Genomic DNA, 13,118 nt, shown 5'->3' on the forward strand with positions numbered 1-13,118 from the left:
GGAGCGTCTTCCCCCCCACAATACCCCCCCTGAAAATGCTTTTAGGTGTCAGAATAAATTAAAGTAGGAATAGAGAGAGAGGAAACAAAAAAGACCACATGCTTAATTAAAAAATAAAATCCCTGCTTACCAGTGCTAATTAATTAGCATGAAATTGCTTCCCTCCGTTATGACAGCGGCAGAAGGAAATCTCGCTGTTTAATTCGTCTGCTATCAAAATTGTCTCATCTGATATTTGTGTCGGTATCGTTGTCCTTTTGTAAGCTTTATTATCATTTTATCATTTTAGAATTTTTTTTGTGTGTGTGTGTGTTATCCCCCTCCCTTGGTAGCCGGGTAAAAATTCCGGGGGTCCAGAGACAAACAAGAGGATTGGCAGCTGCAGTGTTCTGCTTCCGGTGCGAAGAGAAATGGTAAACGCACAAGGAGTTTGAAGAGTGATGTGGTTGCGTGGGAAATCGGGTCACATTAGGAAAGGGAGGAGGGAGACAGAATATTAAGTGGTGAAGAGAAAAGCCCACCCTAGAATGGAAAAAATGCAATGCTTTATATGATTTATGAACATTGCAGGTTGCCTAAAATATGTTTCATTCTTAAGGTGGCTTAGAGTTTATTGTAGCAATCACCATAGAGAAAGATAGCTATTTACATATAAATTTAGTGTAAACTTTTTAATTGTGTTCTAGACAAATTCATGAAATTACATTTATATAATGTAGTCTGTCAAAACCTCATTTGTTCAAGTAATGATCATGCAGGAAAGCAAATATAGGACGCAGCATCTAGCACATGGTTTTAGAAATGCATTATGCTCATGTTAGAATTGTAAATTGCTACAGCATAGTTGCCAACTTTCTGGCTATCACCTCTGGGAGGGGTAGCTAGGTTGGAAAATGGAGGGGGTGTGGAGCAGGAAAATTGGTGGTGCGAGGGATGTGATCTCTGTGAGACTTGCCCACTCTTTCTGGAATCTGGAAAAGACACGCAAGATATTGAAGTCTCCAGGACATTCCGGGAAAGTACGCAAGTATCAGTTACAATGTGCACTCGGATTGGATGTACAGCACGCTCCCATGCAGTTTCTGGTCTGCACAAATTATTGTGCGCTGCCCACTTTATGGCCAATGGGTAAAGGGGTGGAACAAGGGTGGAGCAAGTGGAGAGTGAGCTCTAGGCTCGGGTAAAGAAAAAAGGTGCAGCAAAGGGCTAGCTGTTGCACCAAGGCTCTACCATTAAGCAGGCTATGACACTGAGGAGGGAGCCAGCTCTTTGTAACAAGCTGGGACTATGAGGGTAGGAGGAGAGGACTTGAGGAGAGGGTAAAAGTGGCCACCAAACTACCTACACATTCCATGCCACTGTCTGCAGTGCAAAGAGTGCAGTTCGGTGTTGAGTGGCAGGGGGATGTTCGGAGGCTTATGAGAAGAACCTGCATTCAGTGACATTGTTAGGCGCCGGGGTCCGCTCGTCGGTGCGGCCCGGCGCCTAGCAACCAGGGACGCCGTGCGCGTACAGCCGCCGGCTCCCTGGCAACGCTAGACGCCGGGCGCATGGAGCCGCACGGACCCTAGCAACGGGGACGCCACTGGCGGACCGCGTTCCCCGTTGCTGGGTCCATTTAAATTAATAGGGCACCTGTTTCCTGGCCGTGCAGCAAGGCAGCTGCACGGCATTTAATCCAATCAGCCTCTGAACAGCTGATTGGAGGACTCCCTGTTAAGTACACTTCCAGGGCTTCTCACAGATGCCGGTATTAGCTTCCTGCATGCTGTATCTGTTTGCTGAGAGTGTTTCCAGTCCTGCTGTACCCGGTCGTTCCTGTCCTCAGTTGTCCTGTACTCGGAAGTCGTCATCTGTTCCTGGAGTCCTGACTGAGCACCTTTAAACATCGAGTGGTGTTCGTGAGTCACGGCGTAGCCGTGTGTTGCGGCTTGGCCGCTTTATTATTTATTATTTGTGTTTCGGAGCTTTTGCGGAGGATTCCGCTCCCACAGATCCACTCTGGTATCCAGCGGTGCTGGGTAGGAGTAATGGACTAGTGGATTTTGGTTGTCCTTTTATCTGGCGGTTTTTCCGCGCATACTTCTGGTTTGGTTAGTTAGCTTGTTGCCCCTGGCCTGTTGTCAGTCAGAGGTCCTCTTGTCATCATCCTGCCTCGGATTTCCCTTTGTCTCTCACTAAGACCGGGGGGCACCGGAGTTGGGCAGACATAATCCGCCTTTCAAACGTGGCTGCCAGGGGCTCAAGAAACCATAGTCTCGCAAGGGATTTTCGATAGCACGGGTGAGACAATAGAGTTAGGGCGCCAGGGGCAACTAGTCTTTCTAGCTCCCGTAACCAGCATTCCCCTTCCAGTACTCTGGCCATTGTCATTAGATCTCCTCCGGTCAGGAGTACTGGAATCATAACATTATTACCGGCCTTACCAAAACTTAAAATTAAACAGGGTTTGATTTTTTTCTTATTCAGTTTTGTAAGAGTTATCGGCCGCATGAATCCCACAGGTTTAGGGCCAAATCCTGGCCAGCTCCTAGTCAGCCAGATTCAAGAACTTACTCAGATGGTTCAGGATCTTTCCCTTCGGGTGAAGTCGCAGGAAGATCTTTTACGAACTTCCCCGAGGGTAGTCCCTGAACCAAAAATGCACTTACCTGACCGTTTTTCTGGTGATAGGAAGGAGTTTTTTAATTTTAAAGAATCCTGTAAACTTTATTTTCGTTTAAGACCGATCTCCTCAGGTACTGAATCTCAGCGGGTCGGAATTATTATTTCTTTGCTCCAGGGGGATCCTCAGACCTGGGCTTTTGGTTTAAAAGCAGAGGATCCGGCATTGTTGTCAGTAGATGCCTTTTTGGGGTCTTTAGGGCTTTTGTATGATGACCCTGATAGAGAGGCATCCGCTGAGAGTCAGTTACGCGCTCTCAGACAGGGTAGAAATCCTGCAGAGGTTTATTGTACAGAGTTTCGCCGTTGGTCGAACGACTGTGGCTGGAATGACCCAGCCCTGCGCAGTCAGTTTCGCCTCGGCTTATCTGAGTCTATAAAAGACAGTCTCCTTCAGTATCCCGCTCCTGAGACTCTCGATAAACTCATGGAGCTTTCTATTAAGATTGATCGTCGTCTCAGAGAGCGGAGGGCTGAAAAAGGAGCACCTGTCAGGTCTACTCCATGTGTATTTTCCATTCCTGAGGACATAGAGGAGCCCATGCAGATGGGTCTCTCCCGGCTGTCTCCAGAAGAAAGAGCCAGAAGGCAAAACTCTGGTCTTTGTTTGTACTGTGGGGGTAAGGGACATTTTGCCCGTAATTGTCCGAACAAGTCGGGAAACGCCTCGACCAAGTGAATTGTGAGGGGGTTCACTTTGGTCTGCAGCTTATCTCCTCGAATAACTCCCTTTTAGTCCCAGCTAAAGTTTCCTTTGGCAGCCTCAGTTCTTCGGTGTCGGCTTTTGTTGACAGTGGAGCTGCAGGGAACTTTATGGACTTAACGTGGGCCAAAGCCTTAGGTATTCCTCAGTTAGCCTTGGGTAGGTGTATCACCATGCATGGTTTAGATGGGAGTCCCTTGTCCAATGGGGTTATTTCCCTCCGTACACCCCCTATACTACTTACGGTAGGAGCTCTTCATTCCGAAAAGATCGAGTTTTTCCTTACCCATTGCCCAGCAGTTCCAGTGGTTCTGGGTCACCCTTGGCTGGCCTTTCATAATCCCATCATTGATTGGCAGTCAGGGGAGATTTCACAATGGGGTACCATCTGTAATAAGGAATGTATTACGTTTCCCGTCAGAATAGCTGCTGCCATTCCCGAACTCATTCCCGTGGAATACCAGGACTTTGTTGATGTGTTTTCCAAGGGCAATGCGGACATTCTGCCTCCCCATCGGCCTTATGATTGTGCTATTGAGCTAATTCCTGGTGCCACATTGCCAAAGGGAAGGTTATATGCATTATCCGGGCCAGAAACTGCGGCCATGAATGAGTATGTTAAGGAGAGCCTAGGGAAAGGATTTATCAGGCCATCTAAATCCCCTTTAAGTGCAGGCTTCTTCTTTGTGGAGAAAAAAGATGGATCACTCAGACCTTGCATTGACTTTAGAGCCCTGAATAAGATCTCAGTTAAGAATACTTACCCTCTGCCGCTGATTTCTGTCCTCTTTGATCAGCTGCGTTCGGCTGTGATTTTTTCTAAAACTGACCTGAGGGGAGCGTATAACCTCATCCGAATCAAGTCGGGAGATGAGTGGAAGACGGCTTTCAGTACTCAGTCGGGTCACTACGAGTATCTGGTGATGCCGTTTGGCTTGTCTAACGCTCCGGCAGTTTTCCAGGATCTCATTAACGATGTGCTCCGTGATTTTCTAGGAAGATTCGTGGTCGTTTACTTAGACGACATCCTGATCTATTCTGACTCAATTGAACAACATGTTACCCAGGTGCGTCAGGTTCTTCAAAAATTACGTGAAAATCACCTATATGCCAAGCTGGAGAAGTGTGAGTTTCATGTCACGGAGGTATCCTTTTTAGGGTACATTATTTCCCCTCGGGGATTCTGTATGGAACCTAAGAAGCTCCAAGCCATCCTTAGTTGGGCGCAACCCACCAACTTAAAAGCAATTCAGCGCTTTTTAGGGTTTGCGAATTATTATAGAAGATTTATTCATTCTTTTTCAGACCTGGTTGCTCCCATTGTGGCACTGACTAAGAAGAAAGCGGATCCTACCAACTGGTCACGTGAAGCTGAGTTATCCTTTGAGGCCTTGAAACAAGCTTTTGTCTCAGCTCCAGTCCTCAGACATCCCAACCCAGAATTGCCCTTCATTGTTGAGGTTGATGCCTCGGAGGTTGGAGTGGGGGCTATCATATCTCAGAAGGATCCGGACTCTCTGGAACTACATCCTTGTGCCTTTATGTCCAGGAAATTCTCATCTGCTGAATCCAACTACGATGTTGGTAACCGGGAGTTACTGGCTATTAAATGGGCTTTCGAGGAGTGGAGGCATTGGCTTGAGGGAGCAACACATACCATTTCAGTATTGACTGACCACAAAAATCTTCAGTACATCGAATCAGCTAAGCGGCTGAATGCCCGGCAGGCTCGTTGGGCTTTATTTTTTACTCGTTTCAAGTTTATTATCACTTTTAGGCCAGGTTCCAAGAATACCAAGGCGGATGCCCTGTCACGCAGTTTTCTTCCAGTTCATAATAACAGTCCTGTTACTCCCATACTTCCGTCTTCAGTCATTTGGGCAGGCCTCACACAAGATTTGTTTACCCAGTTAAAGCAGCTTCAACATCAAGCTCCTGGAAATACTCCTGCTGGTCGTCTTTACGTCCCTGAGTTTTTGAGAGCTACTGTTTTGACTGAGTTTCATGATAGCAAAGTTGCCGGGCATCCGGGGATCTCTAAGACTTTGGAATTAGTCTCCCGCTCAGTATGGTGGCCTGATCTTTCTAAAGACATTAAGGAGTTTGTTTTTTCTTGTCAGGTCTGTGCACAGCATAAGGTTCCCCGTTCCTTGCCTATCGGGCAACTTATGCCCTTAAATGTTCCTCTCAGGCCATGGTCTCATATTTCCATGGATTTTGTGGTAGACCTCCCTCTGTCAGCCGGATTCCGAGTCATATGGGTGGTAGTGGACCGTTTTAGCAAGATGGCCCATTTCATTGCTCTTCCCCGACTGCCATCTGCCCAGGGATTGGTTGTTTTGTTTCTCCGCCATGTTTTCAGACTTCATGGGTTGCCCACTGATATTGTTTCTGATCGGGATCCACAATTCATTGCACAATTCTGGAAGTCTTTTTGTGCCTCATTAAAGATGAAATTGTCTTTAACATCCGGCTATCATCCCCAATCCAACGGGCAGACCGAGCGAGTTAATCAATCATTAAAACAGTATTTGCGTTTGTACTCAGCCAAACTCCAGAATGATTGGTCCGAGTTTCTTCCTTTGGCGGAGTTTGCTTACAACAATTCTTGTCATTCCTCCACTAATGTGTCTCCATTCTTTTCAGTTTTTGGTTTTCACCCCAGAGCTAATTCTTTTTTTCAACATTCCTCTGTTTCCTCGCTAACCTTAACCTCTCATCTCAGAGTCATTTGGAAAAAAGGGCACCTTGCTCTCAGAAAAGCGGCATTTCGAGAGAAAAAGTTTTCTGACAGGCTCCGGCGTCCTTGCACTTTTAAGGTGGGAGACAGGGTATGGTTGTCGACTCGTAACATTAGACTTCGACAAACCTCAGCTAGATTGGGCCCCAAATTTATTGGACCATTTCATATTATTAAAAAAATCAATCCAGTTGCTTTCCGGTTACGTTTACCAAGAGCTCTCCGAATCGGAAATACGTTCCATTGCTCCCTGTTGAAACCATACGTTTCTTCCAGTAGATTTCCTCGGAAGATCTCTCAGGGGAAATCACCAGTAGATGTACAGGGACATCAGGAGTTCTTGGTGGAGAAGGTTCTCGATTCCAAATTGTCCCGGGGTCGGCTTTATTTTCTGGTGCACTGGAAGGGCTATGGTCCAGAGGAAAGGTCTTGGGTCCTGGATAAGGATCTCCATGCCCCGAGGCTCAAGAGGGCATTTTTTCGGGAATTTCCTCGGAAACCTGGCTTTAGGGGTTCCAAGACCCCTCCTCAAGGGGGGGGGTACTGTTAGGCGCCGGGGTCCACTCGTCGGTGCGGCCCGGCGCCTAGCAACCAGGGACGCCGTGCGCGTACAGCCGCCGGCTCCCTGGCAACGCTAGACGCCGGGCGCACGGAGCCGCACGGACCCTAGCAACGGGGACACCACTGGCGGACCGCGCTCCCCGTTGCTGGGTCCATTTAAATTAATAGGGCACCTGTTTTCTGGCCGTGCAGCAAGGCAGCTGCACGGCATTTAATCCAATCAGCCTCTGAACAGCTGATTGGAGGACTCCCTGTTAAGTACACTTCCAGGGCTTCTCACAGACGCCGGTAATAGCTTCCTGCATGCTGTATCTGTTTGCTGAGAGTGTTTCCAGTCCTGCTGTACCCGGTCGTTCCTGTCCTCAGTTGCCCAGTACTCGGAAGTCGTCATCTGTTCCTGGAGTCCTGACTGAGCACCTTTAAACATCCAGTGGTGTTCGTGAGTCACGGCGTAGCCGTGTGTTGCGGCTTGGCCGCTTTATTACTTATTATTTATTATTTGTGTTTCGGAGCTTTTGCGGAGGATTCCGCTCTCACAGATCCACTCTGGTATCCAGCGGTGCTGGGTAGGAGTAACGGACTAGTGGATTTTGGTTGTCCTTTTATCTGGCGGTTTTTCCGCGCATACTTCTGGTTTGGCTAGTTAGCTTGTTGCCCCTGGCCTGTTGTCAGTCAGAGGTCCTCTTGTCATCATCCTGCCTCGGATTTCCCTTTGTCTCTCACTAAGACCGGGGGGCACCGGAGTTGGGCAGACATAATCCGCCTTTCAAACGTGGCTGCCAGGGGCTCAAGAAACCATAGTCTCGCAAGGGATTTTCGATAGCACGGGTGAGACAATAGAGTTAGGGCGCCAGGGGCAACTAGTCTTTCTAGCTCCCGTAACCAGCATTCCCCTTCCAGTACTCTGGCCATTGTCATTAGATCTCCTCCGGTCAGTAGTACTGGAATCATAACAGACATGGAACATGCTGGCAGTGTGGTGGCCCCCCCTTCCTTCTCCTCAAGTCCTCTTCTCTTTAGTGGCGGACCTACTTTTTTGGGGCCCTGAAACTTCAACTGTTATGGGGGCCCCTTCGTAACTAGCAAAAATAGGGCAACATTTTACACTGTTTTGCTGCCCTTGCAAGGACATTGAGGCCCAAATAGCAGACAACAGCACGGTTGGGTGGAGTCCTTGAAAATGGGCCATACACTGAGCCCCTTCTTCCTAGCCTGGGTTTTTGGGAACAGGTCAGTTATTTGGCACAATGAAAGAGTTTATGGGGAAGATGTGGTGGGTGACTGGGTGCGAGAGTCTGCTGGGCAGATGTGGTTACAGAGCCCCCCCCCCCTTTCCCGGCCCCTGTAAACCTACCTCTCACAGCACTACCCCCTTCAATAATCACCTAACAGCACCCCCCTTCAGTAATCACATCACAGGCACCCCCCTTTTTCATAAATCACCTCACAGCACCCCCCACTGCATTAATCACCTCACATCACTCTTACCCAGCCTCTCTTCAAGAAACACCTTACAGCACACATCGCTCAGTGCCAGCAAAATTACCTTATTAGACACCTCCTTGTCCCGGGCTCCTTCTCACCTTTCATTGTTCCCAGCCTCCTTCCTAAGACAGGCCCTCGAAGACTCTGCCATTTCTGGGACTGTCACAAAGAGCAGTTCTGCCGGCTGTCGGGAATTGTAGTTTAAAACGGAGACATGTTTTTTCACACTATTTACAGAACGCAAATCACAGAGCTAGACTACAACTACCAGCAGCTCCCGCGGTACTAAGTGATGCACATCCAAGCTGTATAAGCAGATATGCTATACTAGAAGCCTGGTTGTCATGGTGTTATTGGTGATGAGCTACAACCATACAGTACATAAAAACAAAAGGAGAAAATGGAAGATTAAGCTTCATTAGTTTCATATTATATAATCAGTTATTATTGAGATATTTGCATACACAGAGCAATATTGAATAAAAGCATAATAGCACAGAAATACAGACACTTGAATGACCAATATTGAGTACCGGTCATCATATAAAAAACATAGTCTCGCAATAAACAGAAAATATTCCAAACAATATGAATACTAAGAACAAACAATATGGATACTAAGAACAAACAATATGAATACTAAGAAGTAGAGAGGGAGAGCAAAAAGGAAAAGTTTGAAGAAGAAAAGAGAGAGAGAGTGCTACAGTAAAGTACTCAGAGAGTTACAATCAGGGCAAAGCCCTTAAGCCTTCTAGAAAGTGGAGACATGTCTTAACCATTCGATTTAGCAATATAGGGGGTCATTCCAAGTTAATCGCTCACTAGCAGTTTTTAGCAGCCGTGCAAATGCTATGCCGCCTCCCACTGGGAGTGTATTTTAGCTTAGCAGAAGTGCGAACGAAAGGATCGCAGAGCGGCTACACAATTATTTTGTGCAGTTTTGGAGAAGCTTCAGACCTACTCAGTGCTTGCAATCACTTCAGACTGTTCAGTTCAGAAATGCCCACTTCATGTCAATCACTCTGCAGCCAGCAGTGCGACTGAAAAGCTACGCTAGACCCTGTGTGAAACTACATCGTTCATTGTAATCGTACGTCGTGCGTGCGCATTGCACTGCATACGCATGCGCAGAAGTGCCATTTTTTTGCCTCATTGCTGCACAGTGAACGAATGCAGCTAGCGATCAACTCAGAATGACCCCCCCATAGTCTTTATAGGCTCTCGAAGCTTTATATTCTACTCAGGGGGACCAGACCGACATGAACTCAGACATTTTATCTACAGAGGTCAGGAGGATTTCTTCCATGGTCTGAAAGTAGTCTAACCTAACAAACCAGGAGTTGCGAGTAGGCAGGAGGGAAGATCTCCATAAAATAGGTATGGATGCACGGGCAGCATTGCTCAGATGGTGGAGTAGTGAGTGTTTGTAGTTAGACATGGTAATAGAAGAGTAGTTTAGCAGCCAGAAAGCAGGAGTAGTTGGAATCGCCATATCGAGTATCCCATAAGAGGTCACTATAACATCATCCCAGAAAATGCAAATGAGTGGGCATTCCCACCATATATGTAATAAGGTCCTCGTCGCGCTCCGAAATCTCCAGCAGTTAGCGGGCACTGAAGGGTACATAGCATGTAGGAGAGAGGGGTGTTTATACCAACGCATAAAGACTTTATATTGGGTCTCTCTCACTTGGACACACACCGAGCTCCTGTAATCTTTAAAGAATTTTTTTCCCATTCTTTGTTGGATAGTGATATCCCCAGGTCTCTCTCCAAGGCAAAGGTCGAGTGAGTGAGAGATAAAGAATCAGTGTTTTATAAACATTTATATAGGGTAGACGCAGTATGTCTGGGGTCACAAGAGCCAACACATAATCTTTCAAAAGCCGACAGTTCTCGGGACGCCAGGGGGATTCTGCTACATGAGGTTAAATTATGTCTGATTTGTAAATATTTCCAAAAGTCTTTCTGAGGTATACCCCATTTTTCCTGAATCTCAGTAAAAAGTTTCACACTGGAGAATGACGTCAATTGTTCAACCCTGAAGAGACCCTCTGTCGCCCACCCAGAAAAATGTGATAATGTAAGACATGGGGGTTTATTTACTAATATTCGTGTTTTGATTGTTTTGAAGGGTGTTTGAACTCGAATGGTATCGGGTGCATTTTACTGCAACTTTTTGAATCCTGATACGGTCATTCACTAAGCTGCCGAGTTTTGCACAATCGTTTTTTCCGATGTCGATGTGATTTGTAATATCAGGCAGTGTTTTACGGGAGTGATGAGTAAAACACTGCCTGAAAAAACACAAGGAAACCCGGCCGGATCTGTGAGATCCGTGCAGGGCTTCATTGTGTACCTTAAAAAGTTCATTAAAGTCTTTAAAATTCTGGAGAAAATTGCGTGGGGTCCCCCCTCCTAAGCACAACCAGCCTCGGGCTCTTTGAGCTGGTCCTGGTTGAAAAAATATGGGGGGGAAAATGACAGGGGTTCCCCCATATTTAATCAACCAGCACCGGGCTCTGCGCCTGGTCCTGGTTCCATAAATACGGGGGACAAAAAGCGTAGGGGTCCCCTGTATTTTTGAAACCAGCACCGGGCTCCACTAGCCAGGTACATAATGCCACAGCCGGGGGACACTTTTATATTGGACCCTGTGGCCCTGGCATTACATACCCAACTAGTCACCCCTGGCCGGGGTACCCTGGAGGAGTGGGAACCCCTTAAATCAAGGGGTTCCCCCCCCTCCAGCCACCCAAGGGCCAGGGGTGAAGCCCGAGGCTGTCCCCCCCATCCAAGGGTGGCGGATGGGGGGCTGATAGCCTTTTTGTAAAAATGTGAATATTGTTTTTAGTAGCAGTACTACAAGTCCCAGCAAGCCTCCCCTGCAAGCTGGTACTTGGAGAACCACAAGTACCAGCATGCGGTGGAAAACCGGGCCCGCTGGTACCTGTTGTACTACTACTAAAAAAATACCCCAATAAAAACAGGAGACACACACCTTGAAAGTATAAGTTTATTACATACATGCACACCTCCAAACATACATACTTACCTATGTTCACACGAGGGTCGGTCCTCTTCTCCATGTAGAATCCATGGGGTACATGTGGGATAAATTATACTCACATAATCCAGTGTAGATTGGTCCTCTTCTGTTCTTTGTATAATCCACGTACTTTGCAAAATAAAAAAACGGACACCCGACCACGCACTGAAAGGGGCCCCATGTTTTCACATGGGACCCCTTTCCCCAACTGCCAGGACCCCCCCCCCCCCTGACTCCTGTCAAAGAGGGTTCCTTCAGCCAATCAGGGAGCGCCACGTCGCTCCCTGATTGGCTGTGTGCTCCTGTAGTGTCTGTCAGGCAGCACACGGCAGTGATACAATGTAGTGCCTATGCGCTCCATTGTAACCAATGGTGGGAACTTGGCGGTCAGCGGTTGACCGAAAGTAACCTCACCGCTGACTGCAAAGTTCCCACCATTGGTTACAATGGAGCGCATAGGCGCTACATTGTATCACTGCCGTGTGCTGCCTGACAGACACTACAGGAGCACACAGCCAATCAGGGAGCGACGTGGCGCTCCCTGATTGGCTGAAGGAACCCTCTTTGACAGGAGTCAGGGGGGGGGGTCCTGGCAGTTGGGGAAAGGGGTCCCATGTGAAAACATGGGGCCCCTTTCAGTGCGTGGTCGGGTTTGCGTTTTATTTTTTTGCCAAGTACGTGGATTATACAAAGAACAGAAGAGGACCGATCTACACTGGATTATGTGAGTATAATTTTATCCACAGGTACCCCATGGATTCTACATGGAGAAGAGGACCGACCCTCGTGTGAACATAGGTAAGTATGTATGTTTGGAGGTGTGCATGTATGGAATAAACTTGTACTTTCAAGGTGTGTGTCTCCTGTTTTTATTGGGGTATTTTTTTAGTAGTAGTACTACAGGTACCAGCGGGCCCGGTTTTCCACCACATGCTGGTACTTGTGGTTCTCCAAGTACCAGCTTGCGGGGGAGGCTTGCTGGAACTTGTAGTACTGCTACTAAAAACAATATTCACATTTTAACAACAAGGTTATCAGCCCCCCATCCGCCGCCCTTGGATGGGGGGGACAGCCTCGGGCTTCACCCCTGGCCCTTGGGTGGCTGGAGGGGGGGACCCCTTGATTTAAGGGGTTCCCACTCCTCCAGGGTACCCCGGCCAGGGGTGACTAGTTGGGTATGTAATGCCAGGGCCGCAGGGACCAATATAAAAGAGTCCCCCAGCTGTGGCATTATGTACCTGGCTAGTGGAGCCCGGTGCTGGTTTCAACAATACGGGGGACTCCTACGCTTTTTGTCCCCCGTATTTTTGGAACCAGGACGAGGCGCAGAGCCCGGTGCTGGTTGATTAAATATGGGGGAACCCCTGTCACTTCCCCCCCCCCCCCCCCATATTTTTTCAACCAGGACCGGCTCAAAGAGCCCGAGGCTGGTTATGCTTAGGAGGGGGGACCCCACGCAATTTTTTTTTTCTGATTTTACACTAAACAGACCCTTTCCCATAGATAACCATGCACAGATCTCACTGATCCGTGCATGGTTATCCAAACTCGACTGGAAAAAGCAGGTCTATTTTTTTGCTGCTTTTTTTAACGAATCGAAAAAAAACAGACCCGCACTTGAGCACTCAGAAACTAACACCCAAATACGAATGAATAGTGAATGGCCGTATTCTATGAAATAACAGCCGCGTTTGACCGATGGTCTATTCATTCGTATTTCGGAAGGCTGTCATTCAAACCATTACGAATAGACCAGACACTGTCGAGATTGGTGCTTAGTGAATTCCCGGATTGGGACTTAGAAAAAAAAACACAAATCGACCAAACTCGGGTTTTTAGTAAATACTGGCCACGGTAGGAATTCTACATTTTCTAGGAAGGATGTTAGGGGACCAAAGTCAGATGAGATGTGAGGT

The 13,118-nt window shown here is 47.6% G+C and overlaps 1 long non-coding RNA gene across 1 annotated transcript in view; it reads right to left on the bottom strand.

Annotated features, from left to right (window-relative positions):
- The window catches only part of LOC135055886 (uncharacterized), a 245,138-nt gene extending 244,796 nt beyond the window's left edge, over window positions 1-342 (bottom strand). Inside the window, exon 1 of the long non-coding RNA XR_010243841.1 lies at window positions 131-342. This is a non-coding gene — a long non-coding RNA (uncharacterized LOC135055886). The remainder of the gene's footprint in view (window positions 1-130) is intronic.
- Between the last annotated feature and the right edge of the window lie 12,776 nt (window positions 343-13,118).

The sequence above is a fragment of the Pseudophryne corroboree genome, chromosome 3 (genome assembly GCF_028390025.1).
Source record: "Pseudophryne corroboree isolate aPseCor3 chromosome 3, aPseCor3.hap2, whole genome shotgun sequence".
NCBI lineage: Eukaryota > Metazoa > Chordata > Amphibia > Anura > Myobatrachidae > Pseudophryne > Pseudophryne corroboree.